General features: G+C 39.7%; 1 long non-coding RNA gene across 1 annotated transcript in view; it reads right to left on the bottom strand.

Moving 5' to 3' along the window:
• LOC141571141 (uncharacterized) overlaps window positions 1-15,988 on the bottom strand; it is a 366,264-nt gene that overhangs the window by 86,372 nt on the left and 263,904 nt on the right. The window contains exons 4-5 of the long non-coding RNA XR_012495824.1: window positions 10,404-10,567; window positions 8,126-8,181 (exon numbers count right to left, since the gene is read on the bottom strand). This is a non-coding gene — a long non-coding RNA (uncharacterized LOC141571141). The remainder of the gene's footprint in view (window positions 1-8,125; window positions 8,182-10,403; window positions 10,568-15,988) is intronic.

Here is a 15,988-nt window from a genome sequence, read left to right as displayed (position 1 = left end):
AAAAGCAAAAAACAAAAGATAAGGAAAAGAAAGGCAAGAAAATCAGTGGGAGGACAGAAAATTTGTTCTCCAGATGATATTTCTGTTCATCCTGGGATCCTATATACCCCCACATCCCCGACGACCCTCCCCCAGCCGCCCACTGGAGCTGCCTGAGGTCTCCTGTTACATGGCCATAGAACTGTCGGCCAGGACAAATTTTTTTCTTCCAAAGAATGGTTTGCAGTTGGAAGGTATACAGATTGGTTATGCTAAAGCTTCAGTACATGATCAGATAACACAGATTAAGTTGATGTATGACAGGATCTCAGCCTATGGGGCAATTATGGGATTCCTTAACTGAAACCTCTGAAGAAACAGCCATTTGCCCTTCACAGGGGAACTAAAGGTAATATCACAAGGTTATATATTGGCCCTAACCCCATTGTGTACCTACTAGTCATAATAGACACCGTAGTTAATAACAGCTATTATTTTTCAGGCATTTACTCTGGACCAAACACCCTAACACCAACATCTAAAGTAGGAATCATTCCTCTCTCAATTTACAGATGAAAAAACTGAGACTCAGCAAAATTAGTTCCTTGGCAGATTATACAATTTGTCAGTAATGGAGGTGGAATCTGAATCCAGATTTGTCCAATCACAAGCCCTAATTACTGGGTAATTTGGAGAAAACCTCCCTACCACCCCCAGCCATTATCTCAAGGTCTGGAACCATTGCCAAAGCATGAAGAGACAATGGCAAGAAGAGATGAGATGGTCCCACTCACAATGTGACAAAGGAGCAAGATTTGTAAACAATTCACTGGACTACAGAGCACATTCAAAGGAGGGTTAGAATGCTGCGGAAAGCAGGATGCAATTTTCATCTCAGAGAAGCCCTCTATCAGGGTTGATATGTGAGGATTGGTTGGTATGAGCTCAGGAGTGGCTCAGTGTTCCTTAGAACAGTAATGTCAGTATTATTTCACAAGGAAGATGGTCAAAATCATGCTCAAAGGCAGGATTCAGGCTTTCTTTTTATGACATAAGGCTATTAATCTTCAACAGAAAATTAAGTAATCTTTTCCCAGGTGAGCTTGTTTCTGAGATGCTAATGAGGAAATCACCACAGCTCTCAGTGCCAGTGAGTGAATTACCTCTGGGTGACACTATCAGCCTCAATAATAAATTCAGGGCCCACCTTGAACCTTCAAAGATGGAGTTTCCTTTGGAAGGGGTTAAGGGGACTAAAAAGGGACTGGCCAGAAGAATTCATGATTGAAATGGTGCTGGATCCAAAGCCCGTGGTTTCTGATTAGGGTGGAGGTGCACATGTTAAGACAAAGCCAGACAAGACAAACTGGGGAGAGAACCCCATGTGGTACAGAAAATCTGGCTGTGAAGGGGAAGGTCCCGCCAGGTGGAGGTGAATGAGGTTAAAGGAGGATTGCTTAGTCAAAGATGAGGGATACGTGTGTGTTTCAGCACTGCTGGGAACAGCAAGGGAAATGTTGGAGACACAGGTGAGAGGAGAGCTAGCTGGTAGCATAGGGTTCGTAAGGAGGTGGGCAGAATGGATCAGGAGCATAAGTGGACGGATGACTGGCAGAAGGGGAGCTGGACAGCACTGCAGACACTGTGCACATAGCCATTCATGTGCTGCTGGAAACATGAGGGGTGCCTGGAGGCTTATTTCTCTAGCCAAGGAGTTCAGGGCACCTGTTGAGGAGTAAAATCTGGAGGGTATGTTCAAAGTCTGAAATAACCACTACAGAGGGTGGGAGAGCACTATGACATGAGAAAATGGGGACATGCAGAGCAGTGTTGGGGCCTCAACTAAATATATGGTGGAGACAATATGACTTGCAGCTTTGCAGCTTGATGTCCTCTGTCAGCCCTCTCTCGTAGGGGCCAAGAGCACAGGGAACCGGATCAATGGGTGAGATAATCAACCCTCGGGATTAGGAAATTAGGGAGGGAGGTGAAGTCAGAGGGCATCCCATGTTACAGGAATATAGTCCTACGACCTCAGGCTTTTCCAACCTTCTGAGATTCTGCAGGAACATTGCACTCAGTCATGGGGACCCAGTGTCTTCGGGTGGCCTCAGAGACTCTCATTCACCCTAAACCAGTGTCTCCTCCAGTATTCCCCTGTACTCTGATCGGTCTGTCTCTGATTGGGTTCACAATCTTTTCAATCTCTCCTCACCTCCAGGAATAGCCAGCGACACAGTGTTACCTTGGCCTTTATTTGGGGGTATTGGGAATAAGAAATGTAGGTCTCCAGGATTTGAGTTAAATTCCTAGAATTCTCCAGAGAGATTCAGGCCAGGGGACTGTGGAATGTTATGCATTGCTCTGGTTGTTCTTTGCTTTCATAGAAGGAAGACAAATTTGCATTTTAAGTTTTAAATTATGAAGTAATACATAAACACATGATTCATGTAAACTTTATAAAATTAGAGAAATACATAGAGAAAAAAAATAATAAAAGGAGCCCGTTAGCCACACCCTTCACCCTCTTTCCAGAAGGTAAATACAAATAACAACTTGGTGATTCGTCATTCAGATCTATTCTGTGCATTTACAACTTTATATATGCATACCAGGGGTGCCAAAAAAATGTATACAAGTGGACACTTTGGTCAGCATTGCTCAAGCTGTGGTTTGCTGTAATCAGAAATGTCTGGACACTGACAGTAACCACTTTGAGCACCTCTTGTAATTGCAGAAGTCAAGCGTGACTTGTATTCATCTTTTGTTATCTGTATATATTGAGTATTACAATTTTAATACAGTTTTCCTTTCTTAAAATGTGTACACATTTTTTTGGCACCCTCTGTGTCTATGAATATTCATTTCTATATTCATGTTTTTCATACATTTTATCAGACAGTATATATTTTTCTGTGATCAGTTTTCCCATGTTAGGGAATATAAATTTCTTTTCTTAAATTTTATTATAAAATAGAGGATCTAATGTAACAACAACCTATGTACTTGCCACCTGGATTTATAGAACTATTAATATTCTTTACATTTCACCAGATTTTTTAAACAAATAGAACTCTTTAGATAGAGTTGAATTGCCATTTTTAGCCCATCCCAATCCCATGTCATTCCCTAATTTCCCAAAGAAAAGCCACAATTTTGAGAAATTGTTGGGTTATACTTTTTATACAATTTTTAAACCACATGTATATGTTTCTATAAACTAATTATAGTATTGTTCTGAGAGTTTTAAAAATGCAGAAATTGTCTCATATTGTACATACCTTTCTGTGACTTACTTTTCTTGCTCAGCATTAATTTTCTAAATATATTAGGTTGGTGCAAAAGTAATTGCGGTTTAAAAGGTTAAAAATAATTGCAAAAACCACCATTATTTTTGCACCAACCTAATATTTCATATTGCACATGAGAGCTGATTAAGTTATTTCCATTGTTGGCTTTCTTTGTGTGAATATATGACAACTACACGATCCATTCTCCTTTTGGTGGATATTTAGGTTGTTCACAATCTTTGTTGTAACAAACTCTGTTGCAATGACCATAGTGTATGATCCCTTGAGCAGATGTGTGAGAGTTTCTATAGGCCTTTCCTTTGGGCACTCTCATTTGTTAGACTCTTCCGAACTTGCACCAACATTAAATATTAGTTAATTGTTTATTTTATTGAAGAAGTAACGTGCAGATATGTGTAGGTAAAGAGTGTAAAACATCTCTCTTAAATTGGTTATGTTAATTGCCATTAAGAGGTTGCAGGACTACATTCTTTGCAAGTGTTAGGGGTTTTAATAAGCCCCCAATTTCCAAGGAATTGGAAGTGAGCCTATACTATCATCCCTTGGAATTAAAACTGTCACATCAACACACACTGGATCACAGCAGGGATGCTCACAGTCCCTTGAGAGAATGACTCCCAAGCCTGGCAGGATTGAACTGTAATCTGAATGAAACATTAATGTCCTGAAGAAAGAATAAGGCAATCAAGAAGCGCATCTCCTCCGGGGATACAGAAAATGAGGAGTCCCCTGGGGGAAACTCAACAATGCTAGTCCAACCATTGCACAAAGGAAGGGAAGGCTGAATTACAAGTTTCTAAACCAATGCTGCAGAGATGATCCTTATTCACGCTTGGTAGTCCTTTTTCTTCCCTTGATTGTCAACCAAAGAGTACTCTGATTATTAGGAATTTGAGTGCTTCCAGTTATATGCCCTCTTTTTCTTAATGTAAAATAATAAATTGGCATTGTGATACGATAATTCATTCTCATGCCCGTTTTTCTTATGAATCCACCTCTACAAACTGGGTGCCTTCTCAGGATGCTGATAACATCAGGTATGGAATTGAGACCCTGAGCTCCAGACCTGACCTGTGGGAAATAGGACGACGAATGCTACCTGGGCGAGTCCTTGGTCACTTCTGGATCTCTTCTCCTGAGTCTACAGGAAAGTAACATCTATTGTGATCCTATGCACATGGTTTCTACAATTTGCACATTCTAGGTTCTGAGAACCCCAAACAACATCGATATCATGTGTGTGTTTTTGTTTTTTGTTTTTTTCCCCAAACAGAAGTCATGGTGACTACAATCCCAACAATTCTGAAGAGGCCACATGTCAACTAAGTGGGTAAATCTAAGCCCATGTGCCTCAGGCTAACAGAAGTTAATGCACCTAGAAGAAATCAAAGTGGCTTCACTGTTCACTGAGGGAGAGAGTGTGGCCAGTTAGAAAACTCTAAAATTTCTATTATACTTTTTCATGATACCTTTCTGCAGTTTTTCATGTATTGCACACATTTATACCATATTAGTGATGAACAGTGGCTATAAGAAATAACATCAGCTTGATATTTAAGGTTATTTGTATGTGGTTTAATTGGTGTTCCAAACATCCGGAAGAAGAACGCTTCACTGGATGTAAGGAAAAGCACATTGTTGGTTTATGAAGTGAGACTATTAAATGGCCCATCTTGCAGAATGCTGGAGTAGGATGGTGATTAGGGCAAAGAAAAAGGAACTGTGGTTATTTCCTACCCTCTGACCACGTTCCCAACAAATAATAATAGTTGTGATAATTACTGGTTTGTTCAAGTAAGAATTTGCATCTTTAAATAAATGAAAGTCACCGGCAATCCCAGCTGTTGTTTCCGATGTTTTGGCATCACATTAAAAAAGTTCCAGATTTTTAATGAAGGTCAGATTCCTTCATAACAGGAAAGCATCTGTCATAAACACTGAACAAATATTTATAGGGCTAAGCTGGCAGTATGCAATCTCCTCTCTCCCCCTTCTTAATCAGAACTGAAAGTTACAAGGGCAAACACAACAAGAAAACAACAAAAAGGCAGTCACAGAACGCTGATCTGAGGAGTACCGACAGTTCGTCAACTCAGACATTCGCCAAGTCAGGCAAAGACAGCACGCTGTGGGAAGTTCCCAGTTATTTGAGGTTCTTTGACAGACTCTTTGGTGTATGCTATTCAATGACAGTCCCTTTTCCCTTGTTCTTTCCATTGCAGATGCTCTCGTTTCTCCATGAGGGATACCTGAGCACCAGATGTGTGATGTTAGCCTGATAAACTCTTCCACACCTCTACTCTGTCGAGTTAATTCAATATAGCATTTTAATTTTACCCCAGATTGAAATAACATTTATATCTAAGAATATCTAGATCAGCAATTCCCAAAAAAGAGAGAGACTGGAAAGATTTGACCTATTTCTTGATAAAAAGACAGTAGAAATGTCAGAGCCTTAATGAAAAGAAATACAGTCTGTCTTCCAACATCTGTTCTTCAGCCCTACTATCAGCACCATCAAACAATATGTATCTCCAGATGTGGGTCACTGTTCTCTACCAGTTCTCTACAGGTCAGTGGATGAGAGTGAGGGTTTTGCTCTATTCTTCCACAGTGGCTGACAAGAACTCTAAATGAATAGTTATTTCTCTCTGCTTCGGCTTTGAGCTTTGTGAATCCGTAAAAAGGGCAGACTATAGATGTCACCATACTTTACCTAAGATCAGTGTCAAAGTTCACTCCAGGGAAAATTATGAGGTAAGAATATTTGATTTGCATGCTCTCCCAGTCTTCTGATTTGGTACTTACCCAAATGTGGGAAGGAGATAAAATAATGTGAGTTTTGGAGACTGGCAGACAAGGAGTCCAGTTCCAAATCTGGCACCTACTGTGTAACCTAAGCTCATTAATAAATCTCTTTAGTGTCAGTTTTCCATATCTTAGAAATGGAGTTTTTGTGGTAGTGAATCAATGTTGTAAAAGCATTTAGCAGTGTGTTTGAAGTCCAACAAGGACCCAATAAAGAATAGCATTTCCTTTCCTGCAATTCCATTCCTTCAGCTGTCATTTGTCTTTACATTTTAATCCAAATTTGGAAATAACTCAAGGATCAAGACCAAAATTGAAAGGAAAATAATATTTTGAATTGACTGAAAATGAAGATACAACATGTCAACATTGTAGGATGCAACTTAATCAGTACATACAGAGAGGGAAATGCACAGTACTAAAATGGGTTCGAAATGAAGAAAGTTCTCAAATAAATAACCTGAGTTTCCATCTTAAGTCTAGAGAAGAAGAGCAAGTTAAACCAAAATAAGTAAGCAGAAGAAAAGAAATAATGAAAGACAAAGTACAAACTGATGAAGTAGAAAACAGAAAAACAATTGAGAAAATCAATGAAACCAAATCCTGGTTCTTTCAGAAAATCAATAAAATTGATAAACCTCTAGTCAACTTGATCAGAAAAAAAGTGAGAAAAGACACAAATTACTAATATTAGGAACGAGGGAGGTGATATCATTACAAATTCTTTAGATACAGAAACAATTTTATGCTTAGAAATTCAAGAACTTATAAGAGGAAAAATTCCTTGAAGACAATTACCAAAGCTCATTCAAGATGAAATAGATAACCTGAAGGCCATATATCTATTAAACAAATTTGTAGTTAAAAACCTCCCAACAGATAAAATTCAAGGTTCATAAGGCTTCACTAGCAAACTTCACCAAACATTTAAAAAAGAAATAATGCCAAGTTAAGACAAATTATTCCAGAAAATTGAAAATAATACTTCACAACTTATTCTATGAGGTCAGTATTGTAATGATACCAAAACCCAACAAAGACATTACAAGAAAACTATAGATCAACATCCCTCATGAATACAGACACAAGTATTCTTAGCAAATTTTAGCAAATTAAATCCAACAATATATAAACAAGGATAATACATCATGATAGAAATGCAAGATTGGTTTGACATTAGAAAATCAATTAACCATGCAATTACCTCAATCAATATAGGAAAATCATTTGACACAATCCAACATCAAGCCATAGTAATCAAGACAATGTAGTATTGGTATCAAAATAGACAAATACATTAATGGAACAAAATAAGTTCAGAAATAGACCCACACATATATTATCAACTGATTTTGACACAAATACCAAGGCAATTCAGTTGAGAAAGAATAGTCTTTTAAAACAAATGACACTGGGGCAGTTAGACAGCCACATGCCAAACAAAAAACTTTGACACAAATCTTATACCATATATAAAAATTAACAGAAAATATTTTATGGAACTAAATATAAAACTTAAAACTATAAAACTTGTAGAATGAAACATAGGACATAATCTTTGTGTCTTTGGATTAGGCAAAGATTACTTAGACACAACACCAAAAGCACAATCCATAAAAGAAAAGAATTGATATATTAAGCTACATCAAAAACTAAGAGCTTTGGCTTTCTGAAAGACATTATTTACAGAATAAAAAGACAAACCACAGACTGAAAGGAAATATTTGCAAATAATAGATCTGATTAAAGAATTGTACCCAGAATATAAAAAGAATGCTGAAAGCTCAATAATAAGGAAACAGTAACTGAAAAAATATTTTTTAAAACCTTAAAAAAATAAAGAACCCAAGGTTTTTATTTTTAAATGAGCAAAAGTTTTGAGCACATACGTCACCAAAAAAGACATAGCAATTATAAGTAAGTACACAAAAAGATGGCCAACCCCACAGTCACTAGGAAAACACAAAATAAAATCAGTAAGATACCAAAATATACTTATTAAAATGCATAAAATTAGTTAGACTTACCAGACCAAATGTGGGCGAGGATGGGGAGCAACTGGAACTCTAATGTGCTGCAGCAGCTAGAAATGCAAAGTGGTACAACCACTTTAGAAAATAGTTTGGCAGTTTAAAAATTTAACATATACCTAACAAAATATCCAGCCTTTCCACTCTTTGGTACTTATCATGAGAAAAGAAAACACAAATATTTATACACAAATATTCATAGCATTTGTAATAGTAAAAGCCTATTTGTAATAGTAAACAAACAAACAAACTGCAAACAATGCCAATGGCCATTGACAGCGAATGGATAAGCAAATTAGGGTATATCTATATGATAGCATACTATTCAGCAATAAAAAGAAATGAGCTACTGATACACGCAATGGCAGAATGAGTCTCAACATATAATGTGGAGTAACAGAAGTTAGATTAAGGAAGTAAATATTTTATTATTCTACTCATATGAAATTCTAGAAAAGACAAACATCTGCAGTGACAGAAAGCATTTCAGTGGCTGCCTGGGGACGTGGGGTGAAGGAAAGAGCTGCAGGGAATCACAACGGGGCAGGAGAAAACTTTGAGGAGTGATGGGGTGTGTTCACTATAGTGATTTTGGTGATCATTTCACAGTTATATAAACCCTATAAACTTATACACTTTACAAACAGTTTTTTGTAGGTCAGCCATGAGTTAATAAAGCAGTTAAAAATTTATTTATTGACAATTATAATCCAATCTTATCAGGTGAAAATGAATATCCTTTGATTTAAAAGCCATTTAAAAGTGTGCTTTGAGGATTAAGTGCCTTGGAGACTGATTTTATTCTGACCTCCCAGTTCGAGGCTTGTTCTTGTTTCTTTCTGTTTAGTAGCATTTGGTAGTTACCCTATTCCCCCACCAGTTGTTCCTCTGGTTGGGGAGATAAGTAGAGGACCTCATAGGATCCCATGGATTACTCATACTCTAGAAACAATTTCCATCGTGGAATCCATTATCCAGTCTCCCATCACTGCTTTTCAAGTGAACAATAATCATTTTAAAAGCTGCCTCTTTTTAAGCATCTACTATGTGCCAGACAGTTGACATGTCACAGACCAAATGCTCATAACAATCCTATGAGATTATATTATTTTTCAATTTTTCAGATGTATGGACTTGCCTGAAACTAACAATAGGGACAGGATCAGGACCCGGACTGGTCCACCAAACCATAACTTGCCAAATAAACTTCCTGTGATGGCAGATAACTCAGTGCTCTCTCTGGTGGCAGCATAAATGGCATCCTGATCAAGAAAAGAAACAAACAAGTAGGGGGTGGTGTGGAGCTTCCTGGGTTTTTCCTCATTGGGGCGATTTTCCCTTCAGGCTTCAGAACTGGTCTTTAAAAAACATTTAGCCAAGTTCTCAATGTGTTTTACCAAATAGTTTTCCCGTTGATTTTTAAGCCCATGTGTTATTTCAGGAATAATAGAAACCATATGTCTCTGACATATTTACACTTAAACCATCAAGATGTTGTTTTGTCAGAACTTTTTGATGTCGTCTGAGATTTTTTTTTTTTTAAATAGGACCCTCCTAGAAGCAGCAAGTCCCATCACAAATAAACAAATTAAAACAAGGAAAAGACTGAATTGGGACCCATTTTCAGGCTGGCCGTGTGGGATGGACTTGGCAAACTGCATCATTCCTTCCTTGCCACACAAGGGGCTGAGAATAGAATTTGGTGTCTGATGGTCATTTCAGAATTGCTTAATTCTGTTTCTAGCTTTAGATGAAACCATGAAAACTTGAGCTTAGTGAGAAACACTTTACTGATCTGGTGACATTGCAAAACCTGTTCTTGGAATCTTGGACAGTCAAATGCAAAAGACAAAAGGAAAATCAGTTTATATGATTGGATGAAACTTAAACCTTAGAGTGAAAGAGTCCCTGAGAAAATGACCCCTTTGGGGAAGATGCAAACACAGATGTCCAGACAAGCTGTCCCGTGTTATCTCTAACAGGTGTCCCAGAGCCCCAACAAGCTAGAGACTGCCTTCTTGTTGGGAATAAGCTCACCCATGATTCATACAGCCTGTGCCCCTAGAGTCCTCCTGAAGACAAAGATAGCTTCTCAGTCATGCCTCAGTATTTCCAAAAGTCCATTCTACGGTATCAAGCACATTGGACAGAAGCCCAGTAAATTTGAGAGTAAAGGCATTGTTTTCAGAGCATCTCACTCAGCATCACCAGGATGGTGCTGGTGATGAATGGACAGAAACAGGCTCTGGTTTCAGATCCCAGCACTGCTACTTACCAGCTGTGTGACCTTGGGCAAGGTCTTTAACCTCTCCGCAGCTCAATTTCTTCACCAGTAGTAGAGGCAGAAGAATGCCACTCTGTGGGCTGGTTTGTGAATTAGTGATGCTGATGCACAAGGGGTAGAGGTTCGTAAAACAATTGAAGCTGTTATTCTGACACCTGAAACGCATGGGAGAAAAACCTTTAAATGTTGATTCAAAAGAACAGCATATTCTGCTTCAACGTATTGCTCATACACTCCATAAAACACTTCATGAAAATTATTAAATTTGAGAGATGACATCACCAACCAATGCTATATCTTCCCTGTGCCGTCCCTTTATGTGCACCACTTAGGTTTTGGTCCACTATCTGTTTATCACATAAGGCACTGTTTTCCTTATCCAAAGTGTCTGAGGATATCCATATCTGTGTATTTTGAAAATCTGTGTGTTCCTAAGAGCTGGAATGTGGTCCGATGTTATAGATGAGGGGGAAACTGACGTTAGCAATGTTGAGGGACTTGTCCCAGGTCACAGTGCTATTTATGAGTGTTTTGGGATGAGCTCCTAAGCCAGTGTTCTTGCCACATCATCCCAGTTTCCACTTTGCAGTACCTTTTCTGTTTGTTCTCTTTTTTTCTTATAACCATATTACTGTATGTAAAACATAATCAAGAATCAATTTGTTCTATTTGAAAAAAAAAAACAAAAAAAACCAGCCCTTGTGGACTTGACAGCTGTACCTGGCCCTCCCAGTCTAGGATCGCGGCCAGAGCATGACGGACAACTTTGTCCTTGGGGAGGCCTCACACTTGCGGTGCCGCTGGAATGTTACGGAACACCACGGTCGGCCAACACATGGGAAGGCCTGCTTGTGATTACTAGAAAACTCGGGGGAACTGATGGGTTCGGGAAACATTTTTGTAGGGTTTTGCTAACAGAAAAAAAGAAAGGGAATCTGGTATATGTTAATTGACAGATTATTCCAGAAGAGTGTTCAGAAACATAAAATATAAATTGCCAAATTCAAGGAAGTCTGAAGCAGGGAACTTTGCTGAGATGCTTATGTGTGTTGAGCAAAGTGATGACATTTGCATTCAAGCCAAACTCCAGAGGGTTTCGAGTCACAGTTTCCACTTTCCACTGCATTCCCACCCCATTCTCAGCTGCTTTTCTAACATGGGTTTCCTAAGCTGGGTTTGGGCGGGAAGTGGGAGGAAGGGTCCAACTTAGCTTGGTTCCTGCTCACTGTGGTTCCATTTACCTGCGGGTCTGCCATTCTCCACTTCCAGGCAGTGTGGACAGAGGCTCTGAGAGGCCCCTCCTCTGTGCAGTGGGAGAACTCCCAACAAAATAAGGAAAGGTTGACCTAGCCTGTAGCCAGGAATCAGATGTTGCCAAGGGAGGAAATGGTCATCACATGCTCCACAAAGGGCAGAAGTGGCCTCTCTTTGAGGGAAGGGGAAAAATAGGAAAGCGGCACCTCAGAGTAATCCTGCTGCTTGGAGTAAGGGGGGGCTCACGTGAAATCATGACAGCTGTCAGGCCCTGCTTCACACAAGGCCTGCCTTGGCCGTGCCATGGTTTTCTGGATATTTTAGCTGGGAGGCAGCCCAGCTGTTCCCAGCTGTGGGAGCCAGGCATAGAGTGGGAAAAGGCAGAAGGCCCATCAGCCACCTACCACCAATGTCAGATGGCCACTCCTCATGAGGAAACTTCCTTAAAACTGTCCCTTTATTCTCTGTCTCTTGACCAATAGTGTCAGGTACCTAATTTTAGGATGTGTGGCTATTTAACTTTGTTTTTACAATTTAGGGATGGCAGATGCCTTGGTGCACCACCCATAACTCATTGGCACTCACCGGGCAATGGCTTGGTTTCTTAGCATAGCTACCCAGGAACCTGTGCAGGGTCTGCTCTGGCCACATAAACATGTTCTACTATGTGTGAGCAAGTTAACTGGCCCAGGGGAAGCCCACACCCAGTGATATGTGGATAAATAACCCAGATGGGACAACTCTCAGCTGTGTCCCACACAGAGTACCGGCAGGATTGAGCCCCAATTGCCGCCAGGGGTAAACAGCTCACTAACGCTTACTGTACCAGCAGTTCTCCAATCTTCCCTTTCCCCTTTCCCACCCCCCACCGGCACTTCCAGAATTATTACCCAAGTCAACAACTTACTTGTGTATCCTTGTTTTGGGGCCAGCTTTTGTGGGGACCTAACATAAGATACTAGGTTTCTATTATTCAACAAGTATTCATTGAACACTGGTGCTCCAAGCATTGTGCTGGATGCAGAAAAGGAAAGAGTCAAGTTAAATAAATCCTGGCTTCCAGATGCATGCGTGTTTTTAATGGGGAGAAAGGCCGATACACAAACAACATATATTAAATTGCAGAAAGTAAAAAGTTCCATAAAAGAAGAATAGAAAAAAAAATACTCTAGAAATTTGAGGTGGAAACAGATATGTCTGGGGGCTGAGGAGGGAAGATGGAAAGGCTCGGGGTGAGGCAGGTGAAAGCTCACCTTGTCCCCTCTGAAGGGAACTGACCACATGAGGCAACGCTCTGGTCCCTGCTGGCAGGTGCTGGTGAGGTACAGATCCCCAGCATGGCCAGCCAGCTATGGGGTAGGGGGTGGGGGCTAGGTATTAGGGAGCTCAGCTCAGAAGTACACAGGCTTTGCTGGACAGGTCCGCCTCCTACGGGGAGTCTCTCGAATGAAGTTATATTAAGGCACTGACAGTTCTCAGGAGGAGAGGGAGGCAAGAGATTGTAGTAACCATGCCTTTTATTTTCTACATTCTGATGCTTTGACACCTGGGGCCTTGCTGATTTGGGAAGAACCACCCATCCCTGGGTTAGCCAGTTCCTAGAGACAGAAAACAATTTGTCCATAAGCACACTTTTCAAATACAAACCCACACCCCATCCACCTTCTTTATGGATCTCTTGCTCTCTGGGCCACTATCTGCCTGTCCCATCACCGCAGGGCCTTGTATTTCCCGCCTCATCCTCTCCCTTCTCATGGAAACCACAATAAAGGGTCTTGCCCACAGTTCTTCCCTCTCCTTCCACCTCATGACTGACCCTAGTTCTCCTGGGGCCTCCTGTGGCCTGGTTCACAACCTTCTCTTGGAATCTGTGACTAACAAACTCTCTTTTCAATGGCAGTCATCTCCTGACCTGCTGGCCTTACTGTATCGCCAACTTTCAATGAATACACTACATTTTAAAAGAGAGATTCACAGAGCGAAGACAGTAAGAAGAAGCCACGAGGCAGAGAGAGAAGAAAGGTACTGAGACAATAGTGTGGTGTGAGCAAGAGAAACAGAGAGAATGGCCGAGTCACATGATGACATGTGTTAGGACACTGCTGCAGGGACGGAGGCTCCAGTCATCTGGTGACAAGAGTCGTGCTGTACCTGGAATTAAGTTCTAGTTCCTGGACACTGTTCCAAGTTCCCGGCCACCAGGATGTGTGATGGCAGGGTCTGTTTGCTATCTTCTTCAGTACCCACTTATCCCAGAGCATCACCAACTTATGATGGTGCAACCTGAGTGTGGCTCTTTGCTCCTGCAAACAGGAAGAGCACAACTGATACAGTCTGACTGAAAGGAACACGTGGAAAAGCTACCGGAGAGTCACTGAATCACAGAATTTTGGCATTGGAGGGACATTAAAAATCGTCTAGCCTCGGGACACAATAGGTACTGACCATTAAGGAAGAGATTGACAAATTGGTCTACATCAACAATATATGTTTATCAGAATATACTGTTAAGAAAGGTAGAAGGTAAGCCACAGAGTGGGAAAATATGCTTGCAATACATGTACCACCAAAATAACCTGTATCCAGAATATATAACTCCTACAAATCAATAGGAAAAACAGGTAATCCAGTTTTAAAATGTGCTAATGAATTGAATAAGCACATCAGAAAAAGAGAATGTCAAAATGGTAAATAAGCATATGAAATGTGCTTGGTACACGATAATACCAACAGTTGGCAATGATGTAGAGGAACTGGGACTCATACACTGCTGGTGGGAATGTAAACTGATACAACCATTCTAGACAACTGGCAACATCCACTGGAGCTGAAAGTATGCATACATTATAACCCAGCCAATCCACTCCTAGGTATGGTCAACAAGTTAGTATGAAGTCAAATTAAAGTCAGTCAATTAAAACTTTGCAGAAATCTTCAAAATCTTTTAGACTATATATATATATATATATATATCTTCACCAAAATACATGTACTAGAATGTACATAGCAACTCTCTTTGTAATAGCCCTAAATTGAAAAACATCCAAATGTTCATCGACAATAAAACAGAATGGATGGCTTTATTTATAGCAGCCAAGACATGGAAACAACCAAAGTGTCCTTTGATAGATGATTGGATAAAGAAGTTGTGATATATACACACAATGGAATACTATTCTGCCATAAGATGAAATAGTGCCATTTGTGACAACATGGATGGATCTTGAGAGTAAAATGCTAAGCAAAATAAATCAGACAGAAAAAGTCAAGAACCGTATGATTTCACTGATATATGGGATATAAAACTGAAAGCAACAAAAGAATAAGACAAGCAAATAAAGAGACAGAAACTCATAGACACAGACAATAGTTTAGTGGTTACCAGAGGGGAAGGGAGGAGGGGGTGGTAGATGAGGGTAAACGGGATCAAATATATGGTGATGGAAGGAGAACTGACTCTGGTGGTGAACACACAATGTGATATATAGATGATGTATTACAGAATTGTACACCTGAAATCTATGTAATTTTACTAACAATTGTCACCCCAATAAACTTTAATTAAAAAAAATAAATTGCAGGGTGTTCCTACTGACGAACATTATACAGTGAGAACAAAAGAACTATAACTACACACGACATGAACATCTCTCACAAACATTATGCTGAGCAAAAGCAGCCTACACTACAGAGTTCCTATGTATGATTCTATTTCTAGAAAGTTCAAAATATACAGCTAAAGGCAGAACTGATCTGTGGTGACAGAAGTCAGGACAGTGGTTACTTTCGGGGAGGTTGCATAGCACCTGGGAGGGGGAACAAAGTTATCTTTTGGTGTATGTTCATGACTTACACTCCACTGTACATATCTTTTACTTCAATATAGGTACTTACTAGAAATAATCCTCTAGCCTTCCTTCCTATTAATTTATTATGGAGGCCCCACTACATCTCTCCAACAATTAGTCATTCACTCTGTTTCTGCTTAAGATACTCTCAAGTAACAGACAGGCAAGAAGCAAATTCTTTCACCACAGAATAGAGACGAGATGGAGTGAATTCTTCTAAGGATCACGTCACCAAATGACCAATATACTTAATATTCTAAATTCACCTATAATCTTATAAATATATTCATGAACATAATAAATATAAATATACACTTCTTTTGGATGCATTTATGTGTGAATCAGCCTTTCATTTTTACCTGTGAGGAGATCCTTCTTCCTCTTTGTAGATGTTCAAATATCTTTTTTGCATATCACCTTTATTGTTTCCAATTTGTTTTCTTTCCCTCATTCTTTCACCAAGGACTTTTCTCA

This window comes from Rhinolophus sinicus, linkage group LG04 (genome assembly GCF_036562045.2).
Source record: "Rhinolophus sinicus isolate RSC01 linkage group LG04, ASM3656204v1, whole genome shotgun sequence".
Classification (NCBI taxonomy): domain Eukaryota; kingdom Metazoa; phylum Chordata; class Mammalia; order Chiroptera; family Rhinolophidae; genus Rhinolophus; species Rhinolophus sinicus.
The sequence above is the reverse complement of the archived record's forward strand: the minus strand, read 5'-3'. Positions and strand labels throughout refer to the sequence as shown.